This window comes from Ammospiza caudacuta, chromosome 3 (genome assembly GCF_027887145.1).
Source record: "Ammospiza caudacuta isolate bAmmCau1 chromosome 3, bAmmCau1.pri, whole genome shotgun sequence".
Taxonomy (NCBI): domain Eukaryota; kingdom Metazoa; phylum Chordata; class Aves; order Passeriformes; family Passerellidae; genus Ammospiza; species Ammospiza caudacuta.
In genome coordinates, this window is record NC_080595.1 from 32,585,205 (window position 1) to 32,604,970 (window position 19,766).

Genomic DNA, 19,766 nt, shown 5'->3' on the forward strand with positions numbered 1-19,766 from the left:
GGAAAATGTATAAAGAGGGTTTATGACCCAAAGCAGTCCTTGTACTCTGAAGACTTTTTGAGTCTTGCTGACCTACAGAACGTCTGCTCACAGGCTCTGTTTTAAGAGTCTAAGCTGTCCCTAATGGAAGTGTGGTGCTCACAAGTCCTCCAAAAGCCCTGGAAAACCCTCATTCTCAAGTGCAATATCAATCTGTGATGTAATAGATATAATAAAAAACATTCACGTGAAACCCCTGGCACAAGGAAAATTATATCTTGGTAAAAGAATGTTGTCAACAGGAACAAGGTCCTTGCTTGGAAGATGATCCAATTTGTTGTCTCCTTGTGTAGAGGTGACCAATATCTTGAGCACTGTATAACTCCATTGTCATGATGCTACCTGCAAAATTAATTTGTCATGTGTGCATCAATTTGTGCCAAACTATCTCAATTTTCAAGTGATAGTCATATTAAGAAACAAAAGCCAAATGCAGGAGGATTTGAAAAACATTTCAAGCACATATATTAATATCAATTACTTCATTTTAAACTGCACCCACAGTCTAGGTAAATTTTTTAATATTAGGTTTGGCTTCAGTATTGTTAGTAAAAGTTTGGTGTGAGGTTACTTGGATTTATAGTCTAGGAATGAAGTAATTGCAGCAATGGAGGAAAAAGAGTGAGTGAACTACCTCTGTTAGTTACTGAGCTTTTCCACAACAAAATATTGCACTTTTTTTTTCTTTCTGTTTTCTGTAGAAAACTTTGTTACCTTATATATGTGGACTACGTCTTGTTGACAGGAGGAAGTTTTGCTTTTTAGCTATGCTGATACCATTAAATTGGCAAAACCCCTGTAGTGTGAATACAGTTATTGCTAGAATAAAAGTGCTTATGTTAGTATATCTTATTCCATTTCAGCAGGAGAAATAATTTACACACCCATAAATCACCTTATATTTCTCAGACTACATCTGCACTAGGGCTTTTATTGTAGTACTTCACTGGCAGTCAGGCTCACTAACTCCCTTTCTACCCTGACACTGAATAGGGGTAATGTGCCAGTAGGCTCAGCATTATACTTGCTTAAGTTTTCCCAAAGCAAGCAGAAGGTAATTGTGAAATCTTGTCAGAAAAAAAGTCAGAGTTTTCTCCTTTTGGAAAGTATAAAATCCTTTTGAGCTCAAAAGATAAACAACTTTTAGCCATAAACCTTTATATGAAACCCAGACATTTAGTTTTTGAATTCTTCCTCTGTGTCTCTCCAGAGATGCTTAGGGTGTTTATGCTGCCAATCTGCCCTGCACTCTGAACACCCTTTGTGAAACTCACCTTCAACCTTCAAGTCCTTGTCTTGCAGGAATGTTGTAACTCATCACTGATGTCCTTGGCAAAGGGCAAAGGAGCCGGGTGGTGAATGTAGTTCATAAGGGAGGACTTCTATTGCCTGAAAATACATGGAAGTACTTATATGTGAAAAGTGGGAGAGGAAAGGTATTTGCTATTCATAACTTAAAAAAAAAAAAAACCACAAAAGTTGGGCTCTTGATCTCAATAAAAAAATATTCACAAGGAAAGTATACTTTGGATAAGAAAAAACCAAAAACCCCCCAAACACATTCTCCTTGATTAAAGACCCTATTTTCCTTTTGTCTTCAAAAGAAATGGATTGTAGGAGAAAAGGCACCAGTGAACCTGCTAACCTTTGGTCAAGAATGTTGGGATTTCAGTCACCAGTTGTAGTGTCATGAGCAGTAACTGAGACCATTTCCCTCTTTCAGCTCACTGGGTGAGCTCCTTCTTTCCAATGAATTTCACCATGACATCCAGCGTGAACACTTAAACAGCAAACTTCAGAAACATGTTGCAAGAGGCTCCTGAAGCATCTGTTTTAAAAGCAAAGCACGTTAAACATTAATTGAAATTAACCCACTGCTTACAAAGGATAAATCCACAAGAATGTCTGACCCATAGGATTTCCACTTCCCTTCAGTCTAAGGTTTCACATGGTTCAGTGACAAAAACAATTTTTCTGCAAGCTGCTGGCAAAAAAGGTAGCAGAGGGACGGCTGTGTTTCTCTGGCCACAAGTACAAGTTCAGATTTCATCCCCACCAGAGTGATTTAAGACTGTTTCACAAAGGTTTTTTTTTCAGATTTTGGGAACCAGTGTACTGTGTCTTCTTTTCTGCCTTGATTTAAATTTATAATAGTATTACAAATGTTGAAAGGTAGTGTTCAAAGCATCCAAAATACACTGTGCACTAGATTCATTCAAATTAGAGTTCCTTGAGTTAATCCCTGCCAAGCAATTCCTCTGAAATTTAGAAAGTTGTATAAGCCAGGGACCCAGACTGAAGCATTCACGAAATTCTAGTTAATTTAAATCTGGATTTAGGCATTTTATTGACATGTTTACTTGATGTGATTTTTTTTTTTTTTTGAAATCTCTGTCCATTTATTTGCCTGTCTGAATTCTGATGCCATATTAGGAGAAAAGAAAAGCCTTTGCAATTTTCACAACCTAGTTAAAAACAAGAAAAGTTAAAAAAAAACATTAAGAAAGCTTTTCTGGTTTTGCAGGATTCTGATTTGCATTTTGTATTTTGAAGATTTTGGGGGAAAAAGATCTGAGCTTTGCCTGCTTTCATGAATAGAGCTCCCACGCCTTTTAGAGACATTCCTGCTCACAATCTCATCAAATTACAGATGGGCTGAACGCTGATTATCCAAACCTTGTTTTTTTATTTGCATGATGAAGTGTCACCATGGTATTACCAGGCTTAATAATTTGGAAAGTCACGATTTGATTGCTTTCATTTTGATGCAGCTCTACCTTGGCAATCAAGTGTTTGTGACTGCCTTGAGTGCAGTCATTCTCCTGGGAGGCTGTGCCTCCAGTCCGTCCTGTGGCAGGGCTGGCCCCTGGCTCTGGGCAGTAGGGAGGGGAGCCTCACGTGATGTCATTTCTTGTACAGCCTCTGACATTGACCTTATTTGCTATTTTCTAGCCCAGACTCCCTCTCTGAGTGCTTTACTGTTGCACAGTTTGTATAGCACAATCATATTATCCATATTTGTGCCTGCACTGTGCCAGCTCATGGTGTCCAGCCCCTACTGCACAACTTCATTCCTGGTCCTTATCTCCAAATTCCTGCTCAGCTTTTTGTTTCTGAAATCATGCACTGGCCTTGCTCCAATTCTTCCACAGTTGTTACCCTCGCTTTTACTGGGATTCCCACACTTATGGCTTTTTGACTCTCTTTTAGCTTAATTTTCAAACTGGATTTTCCATCCCTGCTTTTAGACTCTGGCTACTAGCCATGCTTTATGCCAAACACAGGGGTTTGCTATGGATTTTGCCTTCTCTGTGTTCCTAGTTTTTACTTGGTTCAAATTTGATACACAATTTAATATCTGCCCTGTTTTTACATTTAGTGATCCCATCAGAAGATAAGAATTTTCCACATCCTTGTGAAGAAAAGGTCTACTGTTCCAAAATAAAAGCATTCACCTCCATTACCCTTGATCAGAAGAGTATTTAGGCTACAAGGAATTAGCTTGTCATTCTTTCCCACTGATCCCCATGGTAAGGCTACAGGAATTGCTGTTCCCTCTTTTGCTCAGCTGCTGGCCATTCTGTTGTCCATCCCTGTACTTCACTTTTATGTCCTTCTTTGACATGTGGAATGATTCTGCAGGCAGGCAATTTATGATAAAGGATCTCCCAGTGCATTTCAAATTGTTACTGTGCCCAAGATACATTTTCCAAACAGCTGGTTCAGCATGCAGCAGCTCATAACTCAGTATTTTCCATCAATGTCTTATGCACATTAGGATTGTCAAGGGGATTTTGTCAGGACCATTTTCAGAAGGAGTGAGCTAATAGAGAAACATTCTCCTCAGTTTGCAAAGAATTTGCCAGGCTATGCCTATTAATAATAATGGTGATGATGATTGTTATTGTTTGTTTCACTGGGATGTATGTCATTCAGATGGAGATTTTGGTCTGTTGTGGTACTTTTATTTGTGATCCGATTTTCCCAGGGGTGTGAATGGATTGCTGTTTATACAATGCAGCTGTGTTTTGGGTAGACTGGTACATAAGCTGTGGACACAATTTTTCTCTGAGAGCCTCTGGTTTTATTTCCCTCTGAAAACACTAATATGCAGCTTTTACAATTGGCATGAATGGTGGATTTCCTACGGATTCATCAGAAAAATGAGGAACACTGAATTTTTAAGCAATTATAACTAGTATCAATTATGAAGCTGTTATAATTATAAAGTAACCCAAAATGAAAACAAAAACTCAATGAAAACTCAGGCACAAATAACTACTTGTGTCCAGAAGAGTGATTCAGGATTGGGCCTTGTCATTAAAAGCAGATAACTAGTTAAATAATGCAGAACAAGTGGCTGCATGTATGTCAAAAAATTATTAATTTATTAACACTTCAAGACAAACACAATTCATATAATAATTTACATACTATACATCAATACATTGTATTTCATTGTATCTACCAATAGGGAATTTTTCTATTTTAAATTATTCTAAATTTCATGTTATATATTAAATATTGATAATATATTTTTATTATTTATATGAAGACATTTATTGTGATGAGGAAGATAGATTTTTTTAACCATATAATGGATTATATCAGGTCAATTTCTCATTAAAGCTAGTATCATGCTCCTTGCAGCAGCTAACACCTCCAGCTGGAGATATGGATGAAATACACCCTGAAAGTCTTTAGGCAGTGGTGGCTCTCCATTATCAGGGAGCAGGAACTGAAAGATGGCATTCCTCACCATGTTAACTGGGTTAATGGGGTTGGGCAGAAGAATTGATACCAACCCAAAAACTAAAGCTGAAAACTCTCACATCTCTCTGCGGTGATAGAAAGATCCATGTAGGAATGCTGGTACTTAAATCACCTCTTCAAAGGGGATATAGTTTGAAACCATTGTCTAACACTCATTTACCCCTTAACAGTGGGGAAGACAGGAACATCTGGATGTGCAAGAAGGCAAGCCAGCCAGGGATGTTTTCAGAGATAACACCCTCTGAAAAAGTAGACACCATTCTTTCAGCTCTTTGGTTTAGGGAGGCCTAGACTGAGAGACCACTGTATACAGAACCAGCCTCACAGTGCTCACAAGACATATCTGCTTGGAGTGTTTTGGAGGCAGGGTGGGGGGAAGAAAAAGCAAGAATGGACAAATAAAACAAAACCAAACCCCAAGTCAACAAAAAAAGCAAACAAAACAACAACAAAATCCCTTAAAAATTTCTCCAATTAAAAATTTTACTCCCCAAAGCACACTCCCTCCCCACACACATCATATTATACGCCAATTTCTGAAACATTCCAAGTGTTGCCCAAATGTACATTGACCTGTTGACCAAGAATCTTGAATATGATAAGAAGTCTGGATGCCTTTGTTTTGGGAAATCTCACCTTCTTCTGAGAGATCAGGTTTTTATTTCTCATCATGTATGCTGAGATATCAGTCATGAATACATGCTAAGAAGCTCCCAGTTGATATTAAAATCCCCTGGCTGTCTGTTAGAATATTGACTTCAACCTCTGCCTATGATGGGATGCATGCATCAGTTTTCCACACACGTGTGAGCGAATACAGCAACTACAGCGAATACTTCTGTTCTAGCTGTGTGCAGCAGATGGGATCCAAACATGAAAATATTTGTACCATTCCCACAGATGTTTTTCATTTTCTTTGTTTCTTTGTACCTTGAAGGTGCATTGGAGGAACTAATTGAAAAGAGAGACAGTCAGAGATTGCAAACAAATCAGAAACATAGGAAAGTTAACATAGAAAATAGTTTATGACTGAAACCCTGACGTTATAGCACTGAGAGAAGGTGAATGACATCAGGAGGTGCTACAGGGTTGAAAAGCCTGAACTCTTATCAGGATAATGGGGTCTCATCTTAAGGTACCTATAGTGTGCCATTAGAACACAGATGTTCTGTCTTTTCATTTAATTTCCTCTGTGTCCATTATTTTTTCAAGTGTTCTTCACATCCCAGCACTATGCAGCATCCTTGCAGGTCTGTGTGTATGCTTTCACATCCTTGTGTCTTCACACATGCACAGACAGTGTGATACCTGAAGGTTTCCTGAGCTGAAATAGGTACATTCAGACCTGTAGAGTCAATTATAAAGCAGATCAAATAGCAATCAAACTAGATTGCCATAATCCTGTCAATCTATACATTGACCTTGTGTATCAGAGCCTTCTGTAAGCTACAGATAGGATAGTAAGGATTTGCCAGCGTGGGCTTGCAATGATTGCATTACTCACAGGTAAATAAACTGAGTTGTCTCTAAGAACAAAAAGAATGGCAACAAGGTCTCAGCAACAGATGGCATTCAGTCTCTAAGCAGCCCTTCAGGCTAAAAATCTGTATCTGTGTTTGTGTTCAGGAGTGGGGAAAGGATTCCGTGAGGCCAGCCAGCGTAGCAGTGATACCTTTTCATAGGTACCATGGAAAAAGTCATGCCATTAATAAAGTTTGATGGCATCACCCATTAGATGGTTTTTGTTTTTTTTTTTTCCCTCAGTAACAGGTTGTGCTTTTTTGAAAATGCCTTATTGCTGCTAGTTTTACTATGGTACCTGCGCACAAAGCAACTGTTCCTCCAGGCAGTTCCTTCACCCAGGCAGCATCTGCAGTGTCACCTATGCTGGCATTTGGCTGCAGGGGTGGCAGAGAGCTCTGCGGCAGACATGGGGCTTTATGCTCACCTTCCCTGTTTCATGTCCCTTTCCTTTCCCTGGTTTGCACTATCCTACCAGACCTAATCCACAGCTGTGGACGTAAGAGCTTTATCCCATTGCTGCACTATCCTCAGTGCTTCATCCCAGACTAATCCAGTACAAAACCAGCTTTCAATTTGTAGAGAGGCTTTCAGCAGCTTCTTACTGAATCCAGACAGCAGGAGCTGCATGGTGCCAGAAGCAGGGATGTGATGGACCCTTGGCTCTTGGAAAAGCAAGAAGGCCAATGAAGAAGCCTTGCACGCCCTCTAGTTTCTTCCATCTGTGCGGTGATTCTGGAATATGAGTCAGTTCACCACATATTGTGAGCAGAGAAAGGAGAATTTACTGATTTTTGCTCATGAGGTGAATACGGTGTAATTCCATAAATGCATAACTATATATATTTTTAAAAATGAAAGAAATTTCAGTAACTTTATTTTTATCAAGTTCAGGTGAGTTGGAAAGGATCTGTGGGTTTGAGTTACAAATATGAGGATACTGTCACTGATTCCAGTGGGAGCTGAAGAAACTCAGCATTTCTGGGAACTTGCATGCTCTAGTAGGTGTCAAGACCAGCATCTAAATTCAAACAAAAATTTTGGGGAAAAGTGATGCCTGTGTTTTGTTGTAGGTTGTGTGGCCATCCAGCCAAGGAAAGAAGCCAGGAATCCTGACTCTATCTCCTAAAAAGCTATTTCAGCCAGTTTTCACTTCTGTACATAGCAATGGGGAAAAAAAAAAAAACCTCTGTGGCCAAACCCCAGGGTAGAATTTGTTCAAACCATAGGAGCACTGTGGTGTGTCTGTGCGTGTGTTCTCTCCTTCTGGCTCATGGGCTGTTTCATGTGGTTCTCCTTGGCAGAGGAAAAATTGATCAGGGTGAGCAGCTTGTGAATCTCAAAGCATTTTGATTTTCAATTTAGATAAATATCAGAAAGGTCAGATGCTTCTGAAGAATTCCTCCCACCCTTAACTGGAGAAATCAAATTGACAGGTGTGTCATGTAGAGAACTACACTGCAAATAGTAACAAGAGTGTCAGGTGGTACCATCTTTTTGAAAAATACAGACCTTCTCTGATTATTTGAATTTGTAAGACATTTTCCTGATTTGATAGGAGAGCTGGCAAAATCTTGGTGGGAAAAAAGAATCCTAACTTTTACATCTTTACTTATGTGGTGTCCTGGTTTTGGCTGAGATAGAGTTATATTTTTTTCTTTTTTTTTTTTCTTTTTTTGTTTTTTAATTTCTAAAGTGTTCTATTTTGGAAACTTAATAGTCCTAGGCTTCTTTATAAATTTCCTAAATTCTAAAATTTATGCTGTATTACCCAAGTTTTGCTCGGTCAGTGACCAAGTGTCTCAAGTGACAATTCTTACCAAGAAGGTGCTCCACCATCTGGGCCATCATCAGGAGTCTCCTGCTCTCTCCACTTTCTTCTACCTAGACATGACTGCGGTTGAAATACTCTCATTTTTTGGTCTCATTAAGCCATTGTTGTAGAAGTTACTGCATGATTAATAATTCAGAGTAATAACTTTTGAATGAGAACGTATTGTACTTCAGTAGTTTAATCATTGCAGCTGTCCCTTGTTAAACTTTCCTATAAACTTTTCAACTTTTGGGTCACCAAAGTTTCTAAAATATAAATTATTCACTGCAAAGTCCTGGCAGGTAACAACATTTTAGGAACAGGAATTTTCCTAACCAGATAAATAATGTTTTCATTGATATTGGCTTCTGAAAAGCTTATGGAAGCTTTTTATCTTTTTATATTTTTATGCCAAAAATTCAGGTGCTGTATTGGTATGGTATCATGTTCTCTGATTGCCTCACAGTGTGAAATCTTCCTGGCTCAACCTTCCTAAAGCATCTAAAAAAAAGAGACCCTGAAATTAATCCATAACTTCAGTGTTTTAGTAAAGGAGTATTTGTTTTTCTCTGCCCATAATTATTTCTTAGTTTTTATGTCCATAATATGTGGGTATCAAAAAATTACTCCAATATTATGTACGCATGAATTGCCCAATATCTAATTCCCAGGGACAGAAGCAGTTCAGATAAGGTTATTTCAGCTCCCAACAGCATCAAAGGTGTCCTGATACTGATTCTAAGAATGATTACACCAAGCAACTAGGAGGAGTAGACAGAGTATCAGTGGAGGAGAAGAAGAGTAGAAATTCTGAAAAATATTTTGTTTATGCATTTCTTTTCAATAAGTGGTTTCAGTGTGACTCTCTTATTTGATTATTGGGCTTTTGGTAGAATCCAGAAGGAGATGGAAATTGTTGAACTTTAGCATTTTGAGGAGAATTCATCAAGAAAGCCAGCAGAGGTGACAATGTCCGTCTGGGAAGTAGCTCTCTCCTGATCTCAGGCATTTCTCACATTGCCGGGTAATCAAGATCACTGAAGCAAAAGGCAGCACCCAGAAACATTTCACACCCCTGGGAACAGAGAAAAGAAATAGAAACAGACTGATCCACCAGCAAGGTGACCCTTTCTCTCTTGAGGCACCTTCAAAGGGGATCTGAAGGTGCAAGGATTACACTTTACCTTCAGTTTCATCTCTGTGAATATAGTCCTCCTTTTCACTTGTAAATAAAGTTTTTAAATAATAATCTCTTCCATTTGAGCATCTCTTTTGCAAGCAGTAAAATGGTACCCTTATGCAAATTTACTGGAAATATTTATTCATTTCCAGAAGTGCTTAAGTGTGTTTAATTGGCACCACTGTAATGAAGTTAGTAATGCTACAGACTTCTGCTGCAGTGTGAGTGTGCTTGTAGAAACAGAGGTTGATTTGGTGAATTTGTGCTGCCTTCTGTCCAAAAGCAGGCAGGAAGGAAAAGCAGTAGAAAGACTTCCACTTATTCACTTCTTAGATCAAATGATTGTATTTAATTTCTCCAGATATTCATGTCATTATGTTGTTTTCTCAGTACTTGCTGCTGATGGCTGGAAATTCCATGAATTGATATGGACCAGTACCAAGAACTTGTGAATGATTCGAGGTGGACATTATTCTTTTACTTTGGGCTGTATAACATGATATCAGAAAGAATAGTAATAGGATCCCATCACTGTGCACAGGGCTTTGTGCCAGGCTGGGCAAGGTGGACCATGACCTGTGTTCTCGTTTTACAGATATCTATATTCTGGCTCTGATACTCCTGTTTCTCAGCAAGCTGCCAAGGGAAAAAAAATAAAAAAGAAGTGTAAAAAGGAAAAACTTAAAAGACTGTGAATCATGTCTCAGGAGCTGCTAATGATCACCCTTCAGCTGCTAGCACAATGCCTGTAAATGCCTATTTAGGAAAAGAGCAACATGAATTCTAATGCCAGTGATCAGCACTCTTATGGTTACACATGTGGTGCCATTTTGTGAGGTTAAATCACATCTCTTCTTTCTCAACTAAGAATGATTTTGTCTTTTTTTTTTTCATTGCTCATTAGAGAAATCAGAAGTGGGAAAAAGCTACTGCCGTTGATGCGTGCGCACTCTGATAGTAGGAAAGTTAGAACAAACTAGTCTGTTTCATTAGAAAGGGATTGACAATGATCTGGTCCAACTGCCTGACCAATTCAGGGCTGATCAAAACCTAAAATTTTGTTAAGGGCATGGTTCAAATGGTTCTTAGCTACTGACAGGCTTGGGGCATCATTCACCTGTCTACGCTGCCTGTTACAGTGCTTGACCATCCTCTCAGTAAAGAAATGCATCCAAATGTCTAGTCCACCAGCTTTTCTCAGGAATGGGATATACCCTATAATCCCTTCTTTAATACAGCTGTATACTTCCAACAAAATCTATTAATTATTTTTGTCAATATTAAAAAATATAAAGAACAACAAAATCCTATAAGGCAATTTAATACATAAATATAATAATATATAAAAATGTAAGAACAACAAAATCTTATAAACCAACCAAATACTTATTTAATTTAAATTAACTTGTTTCTAAATCAGAATAAGAAGTATTAGTCTCTGTTGTTTTCAAAGACTGAATTTTTTTCTCCTGGGCTTGGGCCTTTACATGCCAATGGTCAGTCCTGAGCACTGTTTCTCAAAACACATATTGTACTTTTGGGTTGAGTTGTTCTGTTTCAGTACATAAACAAGAATTAGAGCTTTGGACTCATGTTCAACCTCATCAGTATTGTTTGAAAGGCTTGGTATTTCCCCTGAAACTGTCTAGGATGGAAGACTCAAAATTGCCCAGGACACTTCCTTTTTTCTAATGTCACAACACTAAAGAAGGAAACCTCTGTCCCTATAATGTGTCACTAAAAGGTGAACAGAGATCTGAGGTGAGCAGCTGAGACTTTCTGTTACAAGATTTTTGTATGTTTTGATGGCATGGCTAAAGATGCCAAGTTTGAGACATTTATCAATTCCTAGTTTGTAGGTTTGGGGGTTTTTTTCCTAATGTAAAAGGCATATAAGGAGTTGCTCCAGAAAATGTATTGCTGACAGGAATCTGCAGCCAAAAATAATTTAGGAGAGATCATCCTCCATTTCACCTGTAACTAAATCCCAATGTGGTCATTAGCTCTACTCCTCATCAGCTCTGTTCCTCAGTCCTCCTCTGCTCCCTGACTCTGGTTGCAGTTAAACTCCAAGCAGGGAATGTTTCCTGTTTCCCTCTCCTTCTCTACTAATGTTTCCTATGGGACACTCCAGTTGCACAGGGAGTCCCAGTAAGGTGGATCACAGGTGTGCAGCCAGAGGGAGAACTTCCCTGACCAGGAGTGTTGTTTGGAGAAAGCATCTTTCCAGCAGTGCCCCGAGCTCACAGAGTAGGCTCAGTTGGCAGGTGTCCCAACATAATAATACACTCTTTTCCCTCCTTTTAGTCCCACTATTGCTTCATTCTTCATATTTGCAGGTCAAATGCCATGCCAAAATATAAATACCCAAAATAAAATAAGTTTCATTTCAGCAGAGGGGAAGGCTTCTGGGTCTGCTGGCTCTCACTGTACCAGCAGTCAGGTAGCAAGCTGAGCAGCATCCCACGAAACCAGCTGCCTTAGGAGGTGGGGTAGCAGGCAGGCAGACAATTGGGCAGCATTTCCTTGCCAGTAATGCTCCTGCAGATTTCAGATACATTAAGTGGTGAGTTTTCAGTATAAAATAATTCTGTGGACACTTCCGTGCAGCTGCTGTTCTGACAATGGTGATTGACAGAAACAAGCTGGGAAACGTGCTCAGAGCTCAAAAGAAAGGCTGAGGAAGGCAAACACAGTGCAAAGATGAGGTGGGAGGAGGAACTGTGTTGAGCAGGAATCTGTGAGGGAGTTTTTGTATTCCTAATGCTTTGATCATGTAGAAGAAGCCCTTTTCCAAAGCCCTGCTGACCCTTGTTGCTCTTGTTTGGTGAAAAAAACAAGAAATCCATAGACTGGAGAAGACTGTGTCTGATACGTTGTTCACTATATCAAATACTACTTTTTTATTAATAATTCAGTCAATTTCTTCTCCTTTCCTTCCTCACTTGCTCATATTGTATTCTTATGCTAGAATAAACACTTTCCTTTCTGAGCTCTGAAAGACGATGACACCTTGCTGTTAAACAGACAAGTATGGATTTTAAAAACAAATCACGTATCATTTCTTTCACTAGTGATTTTGTCATGCATAAAGAGACATCTCTGAACATGATTATAGATAGATAAGTATGAACATTTTGTTTATACCTGATAGACTTCTTTGTGGCATAAAGAAATCCATGAAGGTTTCTATCTGACTGTTAAGAGATGGTACCAAAGTAACAGAGAGAAATCAATGAGGATGTTATTTTCACTCTGACCACTGATTTGACTTTTTAAGTATTCTTACCAAAAATGCAAATGTCCTGACAGTATTTTATTAAAAAATATTTTGATATTTGGATTGAACCTACAATATGAAATCAAAGGGGAGCTTTATTGGTTCAATATTAATAACTTATACAGAATGTAGCACCCTTCTCTGCTGCATAGGATTGCAAAAGAGCAGTATAGATCTGCACTTTTAATGTTATAACACAGAACTGTGCAGAAGACAGAGGTGCAAAACTAGATTACTAAAGGTCATTCACAATTTGGTAGTAAGATATGGAAGATTTCCCCAAAATAATATTATCATCAACCATCTTACTTATATACATATTCTGAGCCATATTTCCTGTAAATGTGGGCTTTTTGAAAATTAATTTGGTTATGTTTAGCCCTATGAAGTGAGTTGCATAAGGACAGCAGAATTTTGTGGTTTAGCATGGCAGAGAGTGCGTCCTCTTGCTGTGTACTTCTTCAAACCCCAAACTTCATCACTGGCAGGTTCATCATCAAATCCTGACAGTCTTTTAAGATGTCTGCTGCCCAGAAGTGTTCCTTGAAAAAATATCAAGGAACAACTTTCATCTTCTCTTTTATCTAAGGTCTCTCTGGGTATTTGCAAAGGTTTATTTGTGCAAATGGTCACCTGATTTCCTCTTTTGATCACTTGAAACAGGGGAATAGTGTGAGATTAGCCTTCAGAAATACTTAGCTGCTGTTAACATTGGAGAAACTTTCATTAGGAATGAAAAATCTCTGTGTACAATGAAAAAGTTGCTGCAAAAAACAGACCTGACATGCAGTATTTATGAATGAATAGTGCATCTTGGTTTGTTTGCTGCTTTCTGGTTTATTCCATTCCCAATGGGAATTATGCTGTATGGATGGTTAGACTACTAGGAAGATTATTACATAACAACATAATGATTAGATTTTTTGTCCAGAAAAAATATTTTTTCGTGGCATTTTCCATAGTGTACAAATTTTGGACATGCCTTCCATTTATTTTTATACAATTCTGAGTGACAGAGAGCCCAAAAAAAGATTTTATTTGAGACAATGTTTGAACTTTAGGAAAAAACATCCTTGCAATCAGAGGAAAGGAAATCAATCCCCAGAAGCATGTAGTCCTGGTTTTGAGGCTTATATGGCTGTGTCTGCACTGAGGAATTTTCCTGTTTTCCCCATCCCTGCCTCAAAGTTATCCAAGGTAGGCAGTCTCTCTGAATGGACTGGGGCTGCCTTCCTGCACGTTTCCTCAGATATCCTTCCAAAGGATGAGTGGCACACCTGGGGACCGGTGCCTTGTAAACACACTTGACATCTGTTTCACTGAAACCTCCATTTACCAGTAATCTGTGCCCAGGCACTCTCCCTGGTAGCTGTCTGCTGTAACAATGACTGGAGATGGTGTTGAACAGAGTGGTGGCAGAACGGTTCACTTTGCTCCAGCCTCCTGCCTTTGTCACTGCAGACCCGGGGCTGCACCTGTGGTACAGCTTGCAGCAGAAAATGGCTTTTCATTCACTCACTCCCAGGAGGCTGAAACAGTTTGCAAGGTTTATGCATTTGATAAGATCAAAGGGCTGGGGAGTGAAAGAAGCTGTTCAGAGTTATTAGCATTATTATTAACTCAAATGACAGTTTATGGTCAGCAGTGCTTTTCTTATTGAATGGCAGGGTGTTTGAACCGCATTCATAAATTCTTCTAAAAATATTTGTGGTACAGGTGATTGACAGCTTTTTGAACATTTTGAAAGAGAATTGGAATCTGTGACACAGAATGACTATGCATCTTGACTGAAGTTTGTCACTGTCTTTGCTTTCCCAAGTTCCTTCCATTCTAAAATGTTTTCTTACTAGATGGTCCATCTCATCTTTTTCATCTACAATCAGAGTAGTAATGGAAAGTTCTCTTAATTTTTAACTCAAGTGATAACCCATCTTAGAAGCTCAGTCAACAAATCTCACATAGCTCCACTGACTGCTGTGAGAATGTTCTGGCATCTTACTGTAAATTGTCGCTAACCTGGTTCTGAAATTCACAGAGAATTTAAGCCTACAAAACCAACTAGCATTTCACATCAGTGTGGTTTGGTTATGATGAATATTTCAAACATTTTAACCAGCATTTTAACATCAAAGCTCTGGAGTCTATTTTAGGCAAGTATTGCTATAATTCTTTATATGTACGCTGATCCTGAAAAAATAGAAAAACTCTAAAGGTCTAGTATGCATATGAATAACTAAGGAGACAATATGGATGAAAGGTTTAAAACCCACACAGAATTAGGACATGTATATTCAATGTGTGCTCCAAAATTATCTTTTTATTTATTATATACATGGTTTTCTTCTGCTAGAGACAAAAAAAGAAAAAATCCCAAACCAGGAAGTGGCATCATTTCAACAAGAAGGTACTTGAGTGAATTTGCAAAGAAAATAGGTGCATTCTTGTTCTGTTATTGAATCTAATATCAGCCTTAAGAAGTCAGATGGTTTTCTTAAAAAAAAGCAGTGCAGTTACAAAATAAAATTGCTGTCATATTTGTGAATGAGTAAAGCTTTGTGCTTCACCCAGTCAAAAGAGCTGAAATGAGATGCATTCAGTTTAGAGATGATTCCCTGTTTTCATAGCTTTTTCTTCTGCTGTTATTTCAACACAAATTTACTCTATTCGGTTCTTGGATGCAAAACAATAGCATTAGGTCTTAAAAATATCCTTTTCTTTATTGCTGCTTTGCTTGACTGCCAAATCTTCCCAGATGCTTTTGTTACTGGATTTATTATTAACCTTTATCAGATAAAAATCTAACTACAAATAAGTAAAAAAATTTTGGTCACCTGGACACAATATTAAAATAACATCTTTACCTAAAGTGCATTGTTTTATATTTACTGTGACTTATCTCCTCTAATCAACTTTCTTTATACAGTCCCTATGCTAAATGCTCAGTAGTCTTCTACAGAAGTGACATTTGACTCCATGTCAGAGTTTCTTGCACTTATTAATTTTTCTGTGTAGTTTCTCCAGCCTCAGTGAAGCACTTTTTCCTTCTTTTCTCCATTTTCTCAGCAACTTGAGTGATTCCTCTCCATTTTTACCAGGCACCAAAGGTGAAAGCATCTCTATAATAAAAACGTGTGTGAGGAGAGCAGAGCAATTTGCAGTGTCACAACATTGTGACACTGTTATCACATCAGGAGGTGCAAATGCTGTGCTCCCAAGCAAAGATCATGCCATGCAGCCACTCCTGGCAGCATGTCAGAACTGCTCCTGACTTGTCTTGTTCCCTGCTGCAAAAGTTACATAAACCTTCAATCCTCATTATCCAACACTATTAGAATACAGGGCAGTAAAAGACATTATGGAATGGGTGAGATAGATTTTCTGCAGGTTTTTGAGAAAAATTTCCTGTGTCATGGAGGATTTTCGACTCTTAGGTATGAGGCCCAAAACAGTGCTCTTTCTAGGGCTTAACTTTCATGATGAACAATTTACTTTTTGGCTATAGTTATTGGATATTGATGATACAGTCAAATTCACTTTCAGTATGTGGGAGTGACACCTCTGCAACTGACAGAGGCAGGGAGGAAAATCCACTGAGCTGCTGGGCAGCAGGAACCAGGCACCAGGCTTATGGTGACTGCTGTGTTGTTATTTGTGGGTAAACCATGGACTTCCAGTCCACATTGCTAAGGGAGCTGCTAGCTTTAGAACCCATTAAAGGCGCCAGGTAAGGAATGGATGTGAGCTCCTTTCCTGTCCCCAGACTCCACTTTTGCTTTACATAACAGCCATGACTGACCATATAGACTGCCCTCCTGATAGGACAGCTCCATGCTTCTGCTAACATCAGGACAGTGTTGGTTTACCAGGTTAGCACTCCAAAACAGACTCACCTAAGTTAAGAGTAACAGCCACAGGCCACAGATATGTCTGTGAATTATCTGCCAATCATCAAAAAACCTTCACCCTAGATAGTCAGACACATACTGAATAACTCTGAAGTCAAAAGTGTTTGAAAATGGTGCTTTGCATTTCATCCAACAGATTCAGAGAGAGGGATGCAGATGATTTTTCAGTGAACCCAAGAAAGGGATGCATCCCTCAAAGGGTTGGCGTGGAAAGGCTAGATACAGATATGCAATCTTGGCAGAGACCAGGTCTGTACCTGACAAGTTAGACCTTGCATTGAGGGCTGTGGAGAGCAGTTGAAGTGATTTCCTGGTGGGTGGTTAGCATTCTGCAACAGCAGAAGCCATTTGGTGGGGAAGACTTTTTTTGGCAGTCATGGTTTTGCTTAAGCACTCAAAGCTGGAGTTTTTGTCATTAGCTGCTTACCCTGGGGCTGTGGTAGTGCTGCTCAGCACACCTGCCCTCATGCTTGCACCCTCCACATCCCCATGCTTCAAACTTGCTTATGTTGGGGCAGGGGAGATTGAAAACAGAGGAAATGGAGATGCACTAAGTCTGCAAAGCTTTAAATCAGCCCCATGACACTGAATTCTATGGGGTTGAGTGGAGCAGCTGGTCTATGTTCAGCACAGAAGAGTCCCCTCCACAAACAGCAGTGTCAGCAAAGACATGATCAGGTGAAACAATGTGAGGGCCAGGCCTTAGCATCCAACTCGAGTTCTTGTCACTGAAAATTTTCTAGTGCTTTATTGATAGTGGCTAGAGTGGTATTGCTTATTTAGTGGCATAAGAAGTAGAAAGAAACAAGAGACTAACTTAAAAAAAAAAAAAAAAAGAAAAACTTGCTTCTAGTATAAACATTTTTAATCCCTGGAGTGATCATGTAGAAGATATCTGTAAAAACCTGATTTCTGTTAATCCCAGTTGCTTCCTAGTTGTTGATCAGCAAACTAACCTAGGGCTATTGGGATTCTTGCTATCAAATGATTCCATAGAAACCAAGGAGCATCCTACCCGCTCCAGCTAACAGAAGGACCATCTTGAATGCCTGCAGTGAATAATTTTCTAATCCAAAGTTGGGGCCATCAACTTTATCACTGTACAGATGATGCTGTTAATGGTTGAGCTCAGCTGGCCAGTTGTGGGAGTCAGGAACAATGTATTGTTCAGAACCAGCTCTCAGGAGTATTTACTCTCCAGTGTGCATTAGGAATACCCACAGAACTCGATAATCCCTTGATCTGTACTGCTGCCTGCCCTCTCCCAAACAGGTAAGGGTTAAGCGTGGTGATCAAGCCCTCTGTCATCAAGCCTTCTTATTAGCAGGAGAAAGGAACACACATAACTATACAGTTTGCAGAGCTGTGTGTTTGTGCAGGATATGAAAGAGCCTGTCCGCTGTTGTGAAGACTGAGGGCATAGCTCCTTTCACAGTCATTATACCTCGGTAAGGATATTTTTAAAATAATCAATTGTTTTAGTCTGAGTGAAATAAAATGTCTTGTTGAGTTTGCATTGTAAAAGCACCGTTGAGATTTCCCTTCTTCATTTAGATATTTTGGCTGAAGCAATTTAACAGGACATCTTTAATGTCTTGCTATGAGAAGAGAGAGAAGTGGTATGTGGTTGAGTTTACAGTGTCTGCCAGGATGCTGAGGCTCAGCAGAAATAAGATAACCTCACAAATAAACAACAGATGGCCGATGGCCTAATGCTTTGATTTGGGTGTACATGACAGGGATTTATTCTTTCAACCTGGAGAAGGAGCCTCAGAAAGGCTGAAACTGCAGAAATGCCTGACATGCGGACAGACACAGTTTGTTATGGGGATTTGGTCTGAGCAGATGGTATTGGAATACAGATCTATTATTAGGCATCTGCTTCCCTTCTCACTTATATGATGTGTAAGACTTGGATTAAATTTCCCAGGGAATGCCTGGATCACTTACTAATTTGTGCATGCGCGTCTCTATTTGTGTCTCTGAATACAATGAGCTACATCCTGAGCTAAGTTACAGAGAGATACATTTATGGAGTGACAGCCGTGTCACTGCCAACATCATCTCATCTGTGTTCTCATTGCACACAGAGCTCCTTGGTGATAAACTATTAGTTAAGGTTTAGTACTCAAAACAGATGGAGTTTCTGTGGTCTCTGAGTAAATGTGCATGGATCCACACACTGGGAAGGCAGCAACATGTAAATGTTCTGTAAGACCTACATCCAAGTAGAAGCAGTGTAGATTATGATTTATTTCTGCTTTTTCTCCCTTTTCTGTCAAGTTAAGGTATATCATGGGATCAGTACAATGGATGCCTTCATGCCAGCCTCTGCTGGGCTTAAAGCAGGAGCTATTCCAGGCTTTTAATGTAGGGACTTCTGAACTCTGCTTTTTATGCTTCCCATGTGAACAATGTGAAGCTGATCAGGAGAGCCCAATGGCTTCCTGCCTTGAGGCACCAACCTCCCACTGCCCCACGTGCAGCAGGTTGGAACACAATTCATGATCCAGTGGAGAATCCATGCAGCCTCCCCCTGGGGGGGTGACCTGACAGGGTTGCATGCCCTGATGGGGGGAGCAGTAGCCCTCAGCAGTACCTCAGGCCAGTGCCCTGCCTTGTACCAGACAGATGGACGTGCTGACAGCTGTCCTGCTAGGAGCAGCCCAGGTGGGGCCAAGGATCTGTGTTTTATCAGCTTATCCACACTCCCTTCCCTCACTGCTCCGCTCCCTGCACATGCCATGCAGAGGAGGGACTTTGAGCTCTGACTCTCCCTTAATCAACACTCCCACTTGGAAGCCCTGGAGCATGAGCATGCATCCATGACACAGCTCTCACCATGACTGTTATGTCCGAGCCCTCACAAAGGCAAGAGGACCACAATTTCATCTGCTTGGCCCTTCAAGAGGACAGATTGTGTGGAGGCTGAGGCAACTAACCCACTTAAGGAGAGAAAACACTCCCAACCTAGCATTTCTGCCCCTTATCTTCAAATATTTAGTAATAAGTATGTTTTAGTGCAGGAAAGATGCTGCCCTAGATGTGTCTCAGTTGCAGCTGGGGTTGTTGTTTTATCTACTGTGTTGCAGTGAAGGAAGAAAAAGATTCTGAAATTCAGCTCCAGCAAAGGTCTCTGATAAATATGTAAAGCAAAATTCTGATTACATCAAAGAAAATAATGTATCTGTTAAGCTCTACTTCTCTGAAGTGATTTCAAGCTAGTGTAAGTTGTTTTATTAATAAATAAATATA

The 19,766-nt window shown here is 39.6% G+C and overlaps 1 protein-coding gene across 1 annotated transcript in view; it reads left to right on the forward strand.

Moving 5' to 3' along the window:
• LRFN2 (leucine rich repeat and fibronectin type III domain containing 2) overlaps positions 1-19,766 on the forward strand; it is a 152,160-nt gene that overhangs the window by 39,284 nt on the left and 93,110 nt on the right. The gene's annotated exons all lie outside the window — the stretch shown is intronic.